The sequence below is a fragment of the Polypterus senegalus genome, chromosome 10, assembly GCF_016835505.1.
Source record: "Polypterus senegalus isolate Bchr_013 chromosome 10, ASM1683550v1, whole genome shotgun sequence".
NCBI classification, from domain to species: Eukaryota; Metazoa; Chordata; class Cladistia; order Polypteriformes; family Polypteridae; genus Polypterus; species Polypterus senegalus.
The window spans coordinates 119,379,374-119,389,805 of record NC_053163.1 but is presented as its reverse complement, the minus strand read 5'-3'; the positions used below and the strand labels follow the sequence as shown (position 1 = coordinate 119,389,805).

The 10,432-nt window shown below is 36.5% G+C and overlaps 3 long non-coding RNA genes across 5 annotated transcripts; all 3 read left to right on the top strand.

The window, feature by feature from the left end:
* Nucleotides 1–4,385: 4,385 nt before the first annotated feature.
* On the top strand, nucleotides 4,386–5,045 carry LOC120537499. Its single transcript, XR_005635339.1, has 3 exons — nucleotides 4,386–4,417; nucleotides 4,649–4,774; nucleotides 4,956–5,045. It is a non-coding gene; the product is annotated as an uncharacterized LOC120537499 (long non-coding RNA).
* A 40-nt stretch (nucleotides 5,046–5,085) lies between these two features.
* LOC120537497 lies at nucleotides 5,086–6,769 on the top strand. 3 transcript variants are annotated; one of them, XR_005635337.1, is made up of 3 exons: nucleotides 5,086–5,237; nucleotides 6,173–6,244; nucleotides 6,731–6,769. It is a non-coding gene; the product is annotated as an uncharacterized LOC120537497 (long non-coding RNA). The 3 variants fall into 3 exon arrangements; XR_005635335.1 differs by having other exon boundaries at nucleotides 5,095–5,228; XR_005635336.1 differs by lacking the exon at nucleotides 5,086–5,237 and adding an exon at nucleotides 5,604–5,622.
* Nucleotide 6,770: 1 nt separating this feature from the next.
* LOC120537498 lies at nucleotides 6,771–7,785 on the top strand. The gene is made up of 3 exons (XR_005635338.1): nucleotides 6,771–6,817; nucleotides 7,180–7,231; nucleotides 7,724–7,785. It is a non-coding gene; the product is annotated as an uncharacterized LOC120537498 (long non-coding RNA).
* Nucleotides 7,786–10,432: the final 2,647 nt, after the last annotated feature.

Below are 10,432 nucleotides of genomic sequence, written 5' to 3'. Positions count from 1 at the left end.
ATTTTTTCATACTTCTTCTCAAACCAAGGGGGTGCGAGGGTAAAATGAATCGGGAAGCGCTGATCAATGTAATCGGTGTACCAGGAAATCATGCATTGACAGAAGCTCCGCTTTGGTTGTATTGCAAAGTGTGATTAAATGCGTGATTTTTTAACGCGTTATGGAGCACATGCATCGAAGCTTCTCAGCTGTGCTTGTGCTAAGAAAAGGAAACATTTTAAAAATAGCATAACATGATTGTCAATGTAACCTTTTGTAAGTAGTGCCTGGAGGATTCAGTGTGGAGAAACTGTAGAGACAGCGTGTGTATTAACTTGTGGATCTTTCTGTGAGTATTTGGTGGCAGCGTCACAAAGTCGCTTCCGTAACACTGCATGCGGTAGCTGCGGAGCTCAGCTCAGAGTGAAATGAGGTGAATGGGAGGGGAGATGATGACGTGACTCCCCCACCCGCCTTAACTGTCAATCCCCCACAAACACAGTCTCTCAGAATTTGCATAAGCACAGCCCTTTACGTGCAATTTTAACTTAGTTACAAAGTGATCAAAACTCTCGTTTATATCCTGTGTCCTCTCATTAAACTTGTACCCCGCATTACCCGTGGGCATGACAAACGCCAGCAGCAGCCTGCCTATGAACTTAATTTAAACTTTAGGTTTACACCTTGCTTTGTTTCCGAAGTAGCAGCACTCATGAATATGGTTGTACAGTATATGTGACTCACTCGCTTCTTATTGCTTCGCTGCCTTCTCAATTACATAATGCATGTTTTCTTCAGCGCTTTTTGGAGGTCTTCCTGGTCTTCTACGCACTGAGTTGACAGTCAGTTCACGTGATTACATGGGAGGCGTGATGATGTCACATGAAACTCCGCCCCCCACGGCTTTCAAACTCAACTCCATTACAGTAAATGGAGAAAAATACCTTCCAGTTATGACCATTACGCGTAGAATTTCAAAATGAAGCCTGCCCAACTTTTGTAAGGAAGCTGTAAGGAATGAGCCTGCCAAATTTCAGCCTTCTACCAACACGGGAAGTTGGAGAATTAGTGATGAGTCAGTGAGTGAGTGAGTAAGTGAGTGAGTCAGTCAGTGAGGGCTTTGCCTTTTATTAGTATAGATATACAAATATACAGGGATGCAAAAGTTTGGGCAACCTTGTTAATAGTCATTATTTTCCTGTATAAATCGTTGGTTGTTACGATAAAAAATGTCAGTTAAATATATCATATAGGAGACACACACAGTGATATTTGAAAAGTGAAATGAAGTTTATTGGATTTACAGAAAGTGTGCAATAATTGTTCAAACAAAATCAGGCAGGTGCATAAATTTGGGCACCGTTGTCATTTTATTGATTCCAAAACTTTTAGAACTAATTATTGAAACTCAAATTGGCTTGGTAAGCTCAGTGACCCCTGACCTACATACACAGGTGAATCCTATAATGAGAAAGAGTATTTAAGGGGGTTAATTGTAAGTTTCCCTCCTCCTCTAATTTTCTCTGAAGAGTAGCAACATGGGGGTCACAAAACAACTCTTAAATGACCTGAAGACAAAGATTGTTCACCATCATGGTTTAGGGGAAGGATACAGAAAGCTGTCCCAGAGATTTAAGCTGTCTGTTTCCACAGTTAGGAACATATTGAGGTAAAGGAAGACCACAGGCTCAGTTCAAGTTAAGGCTCGAAGTGGCAGACCAAGAAAGATTTCGGATAGACAGAAGCGAATGGTGAGAACAGTCAGAGTCAACCCACAGACCAGCACCAAAGACCTACAACATCATCTTGCAGCAGATGGAGTCACTGTGCATCGTTCAACCATTCAGCGCACTTTACACAAGGAGATGCTGTATGCGAGAGTGATGCAGAGGAAGCCTTTTCTCCACCCACAGCACAAACAGAGCCGCTTGAGGTATGCTCAAGCACATTTGGACAAGCCAGCTTCATTTTGGAATAAGGTGCTGTGGACTGATGAAACTAAAATTGAGTTATTTGGGCATAACAAGGGGAGTTATGCATGGAGGAAAAAGAACACAGCATTCCAAGAAAAACACCTGCTACCTACAGTAAAATATGGTGGTGGTTCCATCATGCTGTGGGCTGTGTGGCCAGTGCAGGGACTGGGAATCTTGTCAAAGTTGAGGGACGCATGGATTCCACTCAGTATCATCAGATTCTGGAGACCAATGTCCAGGAATCAGTGACAAAGCTGAAGCTGCGCCGGGGCTGGATCTTTCAACAAGACAACGACCCAAAACACTGCTCAAAATCCACTAAGGCATTCATGCAGAGGAACAAGTACAACGTTCTGGAATGGCCATCTCAGTCCCCAGACTTGAATATAATTGAAAATCTGTGGTGTGAGTTAAAGAGAGCTGTCCATACTCGGAAGCCATCAAACCTGAATGAACTAGAGATGTTTTGTAAAGAGGAATGGTCCAAAATACCTTCAACCACAATCCAGACTCTCATTGGAACCTACAGGAAGCGTTTAGAGGCTGTAATTTCTGCAAAAGGCGGATCTACTAAATATTGATTTAATTTCTTTTTTGTGGTGCCCAAATTTATGCACCTGCCTGATTTTGTTGGAACAATTATTGCACACTTTCTGTAAATCCAATAAACTTCATTTCACTTCTCAAATATCACTGTGTGTGTCTCCTATATGATATATTTAACTGACATTTTTTATCGTAACAACCAACGATTTATACAGGAAAATAATGACTATTAACAAGGTTGCCCAAACTTTTGCATCCCACTGTATATATATATATATATATATATATATATATATATATATATATATATATATATATATATATACTCAGCAAAAAAAGAAACGTCCTCTGACTTTCAACTGTTTTTACTTTCAGTAAACTTAATGTGTAAATATTTGTATGAACACTAAAAGAGTCAACACCATAAGACATAAACTAAAAATGTTTCACAATGTGTCCCTGAATGAAGGGAGGCCACCAGTTGCTTGAAGTACTACAGTGCATCTCCTCCTCATGGACTGGACTAGATTTGTCAGTTCTTGCTGTGAGATGTTACCCCACTCTTCCACCAAGGCACCTGCAAGTTCCTGGACATTTCTGGGGGGAATGGCCCTAGCCCTCACTCTGCGATCCAACAGGTCCCAGACGTGCTCAATGGGATTGAGATCCGGGCTCTTCCACTGCGAGGATGATCAGCTGTCCTTCCTGTCTCCCTGTAGCGCTGTCTTAGGCGTCTCACAGTGTGGACATGGCAATTTATTGCCCTAGCCACATCAGCAGTCCTCATGCCTCCCTGTATGGCAAGCCAAATTATCATTCAGAGATATCTTTAAAACATTTAAAGACATCTTGAACACATTTAAAGATATCTCTAAATTTTTAAAGATATCTCTAAATATTTCCAGATATCTTTAAATCATTTGAGATATCTCTTAATCACTTCAAGATATCTTTAAATGATTTGCAGATATCTTTAAATGAATTACAGATATCTTTAAATGAGTGCTTGCGTATTTAAAGATATTTAAAGATATCTTTAAATGAATTACAGATATCTTTAAATCACTTCCTCTTTATTTAAAGATATCTTTAAATGAATTACAGATATCTTTAAATAACTTCCTCTTTATTTAAAGATATCTTTAAAACGAATTACAGATATCTTTAAATCACTTCCTCTTTATTTAAAAGTTGTACTCATTATTCAAAAATCACATCACTTCCAGTGAAAGGCTTCCGTTAATCGTTCGTTTATTATTGAATTACAAATATACTTGTATTTCTGTTTTCCAACGTGTGAGTAGTGCAGTGTCACAATCACGCCCCAGAGGTAATGCTCAACATTCATTTTATAGTAATTTTTCAGAGTTTTAATCATATATAGCACCGTTTCACACAAAATATCAATGGCAGCTGCCGCACGTTTGGGTTTCTTAGTTCGAATAAAGGCGGTCGTTTCCAGTCCGATATTTTACCTTTTTATTCTGGCGTTAGGATTTTTTTCCATATTTTTTTGTCCATGTGTGTAGAATATGAAATAAGAGAAATATTGTTTGCGCCGTTTATGTTTGCTGTGCATAAGTTTCTCGCAGCGCTTGTTATTTACTTATTTATATGAAAGTCAATTTCGACATGTTCATCATGCGGCTTTCCAACGTAGACGACATTTAGATAAATGTGTGCTTATGTGTACTGTTTAGCTTTCCTTTTGCAGATCACATGTCAAGAGAGAGGGGTGAAGTCCAGCGAGTGTTAGCCCAGGCGCTGACATTCGTACATCAAGCAGAAGAAGAACTTGGAGCAGACATGGAAGGGCAGAACTCGGCTGCAGATTCTGAAGCGGCCGCATTTGTTCGCGAAACTAGAGCCTTATTTCAAAGACGTTTCAACTGCAGAGACGAATCACAGAAGAGGAGGTGATGACTAAATAACTTCCAAGTCGTGATACGGAATAATTCACTTCATAATTAAAAATCGCCCGTTTATCACGATTAATTAATTAATTAATCATCAATTAATCACTTTCCTTTGCAAGTTTGTCAGTCAGTCCGTCGGTCATTAATTATAATAAGCGCATACTAACAAACGTGTTTTGTATTAGTGTTAAACTAATTCGTGAAACATAACCTCCCACTGTATTTTTATAGGCAGAAAATATAAAGGACGGGTTAGAGGCGATATTTGGAAAAGTAACTTGTTTCTGTTACAAAAACACAATGAAGACTTTGTCCCTCCACCATTAGAAATGGCCAGGTTGACAAGAAATGGTTTAGGTTAGTAATTTTAATTTACAGTATATGTGTCTATATTTTGGCAGGTAAAGTATAAATTGTATTAATTATGAAGTGATTTCAACATCTGTAATTACACAGTCTATAACTAAAATCTCAAAAAGTGTTGTAAAATGTAATATTACAAAGAAATGGCTGTAGTTAACAATTTTAAATATTGCAGGTGTTCCTAAACATGAACAGCCTGGTTCTACTGAAAGATATGGCTCAAAGTCAATAATTCAAAGGAAATGGAATTTTTCTCGTTTTGAGAACTTTGTACAGGATAGCTTTCCTGAAGCACCATTGCATTTGACCGGCTTCACCTTTGCAAAAGCAGAAAAAGGCAGACGTCTTAAAAAAACTTGCTGCAACAACAATACATGATTTAGAATTGGAAATTGGAAAAGGGAAGATTTTTGTAGTTCCTGGACGAGATCTACCTCTACCAGTTCAGGTTTGTTTTGTAAGCAAACTTGTATTATAAATTAATATTGATAATATAAGTGTGAATATTTTTTTATTTGTTTCATTTTCACAGTACCATTTTGCAAAAGAAATCAACAGGCATCTATCTATCACATATAGTGCCTATTTATCCACAAACATGTACTGTACATGCATTATATAGCTGCTAGCATAATTTTTATATTGTCATACAGCTGACAGAAGCAGGAATGTCCTCAGTTACTTTGGCTGACAGACCTGAAACCAACTTGCAAAATGAAGGTCAGACCCAATTAGAAGAAGTGCATGATGCTTTGAGCTCAGAAATTCATCATGTAGGGAACAACCAGGAGAGGCTAAATGTCAATGTACAGACTATAGAAGGCAGTCATCCCCAACATGAGGTAAGGGTATATTTCACAGTACTTCTTTAAGAAGTTGATAAAGTGTGCCAGCAGCTGGCAGGAGTTTACCAGGCAAAGGCACCACTAAAATGAAATATGGTGGGTGTTTGCAGTTGAATGTACTTTGACAGTAGGAGTGGTCCCAATCTGTATATACTTATAATGTATAGATGTCTTGTACAGCATTAGAGGGGGTCATTTGCAAAAGGAAGTAAAGGTTGTGGCCTAGTGCCGGCCCAGCCCCTGGAAACTACCTGCTAGTCAGGGCCACCTCATAAGTTGCATACATTTCTCTATACTGAAATACCAAGATTCATTATTTAAAATTCTAAGATTAATAAGAGGATATCTCTTGTATGTTTGTTAGATAGAGAATGCAAGTGTGGTTTATGTATTCTTTACAGATGAAGCATTACAATGTGAATATTATACTGTATTGCAATTACTTAAAATGTGTTTTAACTATACCTAGACTGCATTTTTTCTAAAATTGTATTTATTTAGTAAAGCAAAAATGTATTTTAGGGTTATATACACTATTTATTTTTAGACTCCTGTCTTAGATGTTGAAGTTAGAGAAGAGTCAGTTCAGAGAGTAGCAGATGTTACAAACCAACCAGAGGTATTCAAACATTTTCACATTTTTGTTTAATAATAAAAGAATATGCTAAAAACATAGTGCATGTTTGTTTGTATTACAGAATTGTACAAATTTACCAATCTAAAGCAAGTTTAATTTGAAAATCACTTGTGTATAAATAGAAAAAATGTGTACATTTTCACATTGTGTTCCAATGTAAACCTTAATGTAAAAATAGAGAGAAAATTCAGGATTCTTTAACCTGATATTAATTAAAAACATCCTTTTAATAACACCATAGGATTAGGTTTTACAGTAGGAGCTGCAATTCTGAAACCAAAGACAAAATACTGTACTGTAGTTCTAGCAAGAGGTATATATCTTTAAGCTCATAAATTCTGGTACAGTTATAAAACCTCTATGGTTTCAAGCATTTAGTTTCTTATTAATCTTTATTTAAGTTTATAAGTACAAGGATTTATTAATAAACCATTCTACTTTAGGTAAAATTTGGGGTTTACTTTTTAGTTTCAGTTGTTATCTCTGACTACTGAGGCAGCAACAGCAGCACCACCACCTTCTCCTTTTGCATATGTAAATACTGGGACTCCAACAGTACGTATCACAGTTCATCTTTTCTCTGTCACATTCTGTTCTTGTCTACTGCAGTGTTTTCTAGTGCACCAGGATAAACTAAATGGTCTTTTATAAAAGAGAAGAAAAAACTATATTTATTAAATGATGTGTTTTTTTTTTTTAGCATATTCATTTTTTGTTAAGGAGAGTTATACATTCTTTTAACTCATTGTGTAGTAAATTTACTAAAACAAAGAATTATGAGAGGGGTGTAGGGTGCAGTTTGGAGGTTAGTTTTCCATTAGAACTGTGGTTATTAAATAATAATTAATACTGTGCTTCTTGTGTGGTCTGCATTTTCAGTTTATTTATTTATTTATTTGTTTATTTATTTTTGTAAGATCCAAATACACCAGTCACATTCTGAGGAAAAGGAGTTGGATCTTAAACAAGGTAATATTACCATTCACTCAAAATGTTTTAGCTCTTGAGTGATAAAAGAAAGAAGAAAAAGGTAGTATAGCAAATAATACAAATGTATTCTAAGACCTTAGTTTATACTATTTTTCTGTTAGGGTAAACTGCATCTGTTTCCCTCACAAAAAACTTTAGTTGACTTCTCATTTTTATAATAATAATTTTAAAGTAACAGCAATTTCAGCATATTGCTAGATATATTATTTTGGCTTCAGTTCCACCTCAACAAATGACCTTTAAGAATACCTTTAGAGTAGGTTTCAAAGTTCTAATTACAAACCTTGAAAGATACCTATGCTACACCATGTTCTGTCATCTTACCACTTCCTACTGATCTGATGATACTGTTACATTGTTATACAACTCAGAACTTTTTCTAGCCAGTCTTCAAATAATACAAGATATGAGGTAAAAAATAAACAGCTTTTTTTGAGATGCACTTTTCACATTGTTTTTAATGTGTTGAAGGTTTTTCTGAATTGGAATTGCTTGTTGAAGATGAAATTTGTATCAGCATAAGAAGAGAAAAATCTTAGAAGATGTTCAAGCAATCTATAGTAAAACTGACATTCTGAACAAACGTTTACGTGTAAAGTTAATGGATGAGGAGGGTGATGACTTTGGAGGCTTAACAAAAGACCTTTTCTCTTCCTTTTGGAATAAGGCTTTTACTGAATGGTTTAAAGGGGAAGATGCCCTTGTTCCTTGTCTTCCTATAAACCAGTTCTCTGAAGCTCCTGGCATATTCTCTGTTGTTGGCAAAGTACTGTCACATATGTGTCAGCTCATCCATTGTATACCACCTCAGTTCTGCAGGTCAACTCTGCTTTCCATTGTGTTTAATACCTCCACTATAGACAGTGGAATACTGTTAGATGATTTTTTGTTGCATGTAACAACAGCAGAGCGTAGCCTACTGTGGAAAGCTTTGAAAGATTTTACTGCAGTCAGTGCACCTGAAAAACATGACCTTAATTTTTTTTCAGTTCATGGCATGTATACTCTTCCTTCTACATCCAATTTTAAAAGTCAGCTGCTTTTAGTTGCACAAAATGAACTTATTATAAAGCCAATGTATTTGAATACATTCATTCGGCAATCAATACCACAAGTACACATGGCAATATTTTGGTCACAGCTAGACACAGACCTCATTTCTTATTTGTACTGGAAGGAGATGCCAACTGTAGATCGTGTTTTACAATGCCTTACTACATGTGAACCTGACTTAAGACCTGAAGAAGATGTAGTCTATTATTACCTACGTGACTTTATTAAGTCACTGGACCTAGATGACATGTGTAAATTTCTTCAGTTTGTAATTGGTTCCCCACTGTTACCATATGATGGGATAAAGGTATCTTTCAATAGACTAAGTGGCACACAACGTAGACCTATTGCACATACATGCAGCAATATAATAGAAATTCCTGTAACTTACACATCTGTGCAGGAATTTAGACGGGAAATGAGGTCTGTTTTGTATTCGGATGAAGCATTTACAATGACAATGTTGTAATTTTTTTTTTTTTTTTCTTAAATATAGTAACTATATAGTAATATAGTTCCAGGTGCCTGTTTCAGCAAACTGCAGTGCTGAAAGAAACAGACATAATATATACTTAGATTTCAGAAAGATGAAAAGGTTTTGAAAATCACACATTATTGTAATAATCTCAAATAAAAATGTCCAGTTTTTCATGTTTATTTGTTACACACATTGTTAAAATTACATATTTCAGAAACAACATTATGTTGTTTAACTACAATTGTCATTATTACAATGTTGTTTCATAAAGTTGGAAGTCAAATATGTATAGTTTTTGCTGTTTGTATTACCCTCAAACAAACTGTATCTCTTTCAAACTGGAAGTGATATGTAATTTTTACAAGAATAATGTGAAGTTTTATGTATGATACAATTTATAATTATTAATATTTTTGGTAAAGTGCTTAATAATATTGTTTTAAATCCAAATAAATTGGTATCTGACAACAATGCACAACATTATACTGAGTAATTTTTTGGAAAAAATGTTTGTTTTCTTCATGTCTGTCGGTGAATTAAAGTTCGTACTGCTGCCTGATAGCACCACACCATATTGAGTGGTAACTCTGAGCTGGCCTTGGGTGAGTGAGTGAGCGTGTGTGTGTGTGTGTGTGTGTGTGTGTGTGTGTGTGTGTGTGAGTGGGCCCAGCCTGTAAAAGGCAGACATCCAATTCAAGTGTTGTTTCTATGTTGTTCTCATTTCTTCTGATGGTACAATCAAATAACAAATTTAAATGCATTGCCTATGCAAGCTTGGATCCCCTGCATAACTGTGGAGTAGTTCACCCTTACCACTCAAATAAGATTCCCCCTCTTCCCTTCTGTGACCTCTCCCTCCTGCAGTTTTAACCTTAAACACCAACCTTCCTCCAGACTCAATAAACTCTTGTTGTAAAGTGGTTTTTAAATCCGGTCATGGTGTCACAGACAACTTGCAGTAGTGCCAGGTGCAGCAGACTAGAAAAGTCTTTGGTGGGTTTTTGGATCCTTAAACTCTAGGGTGTGCAAGGAAGGGCCTTGTCTGTCTCCTTAGGTAAAAGGGTTAGAATGGCCCCATATGTTACTTATAGAAATGTTTTTGCTTTTCAAGCATTCTTTCCATGGTCACACTCTTGTTTCTGATGAGAAAGCTAGGTATCCTAGTCTACTGTTAGGAGGAGCTCCATACTGTATGCTTCTATCCACATCACCTCTCAGTTACATTGAATTTATTGTCGTAATTTACTTTCATTACCTGAGTTTTATTGTGCAGTTCAAAATGGAACATATTAAACTGAAAGACTACAGACATGCATCCTTAACATTTTACATCATGAAAACTACGTAAACAGTTGAAGTTACCTACCTCAGACATGTGGTGAAAACAGCACCTCATCCAAAGCACTTTGCCTGTTAGATGCACATTTGTGTAGGCAACATCAGTCTGTTATACAGGTCCTTCATTTATTTGGATCGGGCATGCAGACACAAGGCCCATGTTCTTCACCTGTGTGGTGCCTTTCACAACACTACTGTAATATCAGCTAAGATCAGTGAAAATGGGTGGTTGCTGTGTGTCTTGGATTTCTGACAATAAATGGAGCACTATTTGAGGCTACATAACAGTGTGCAAGGTTAAAAGTTTGGTA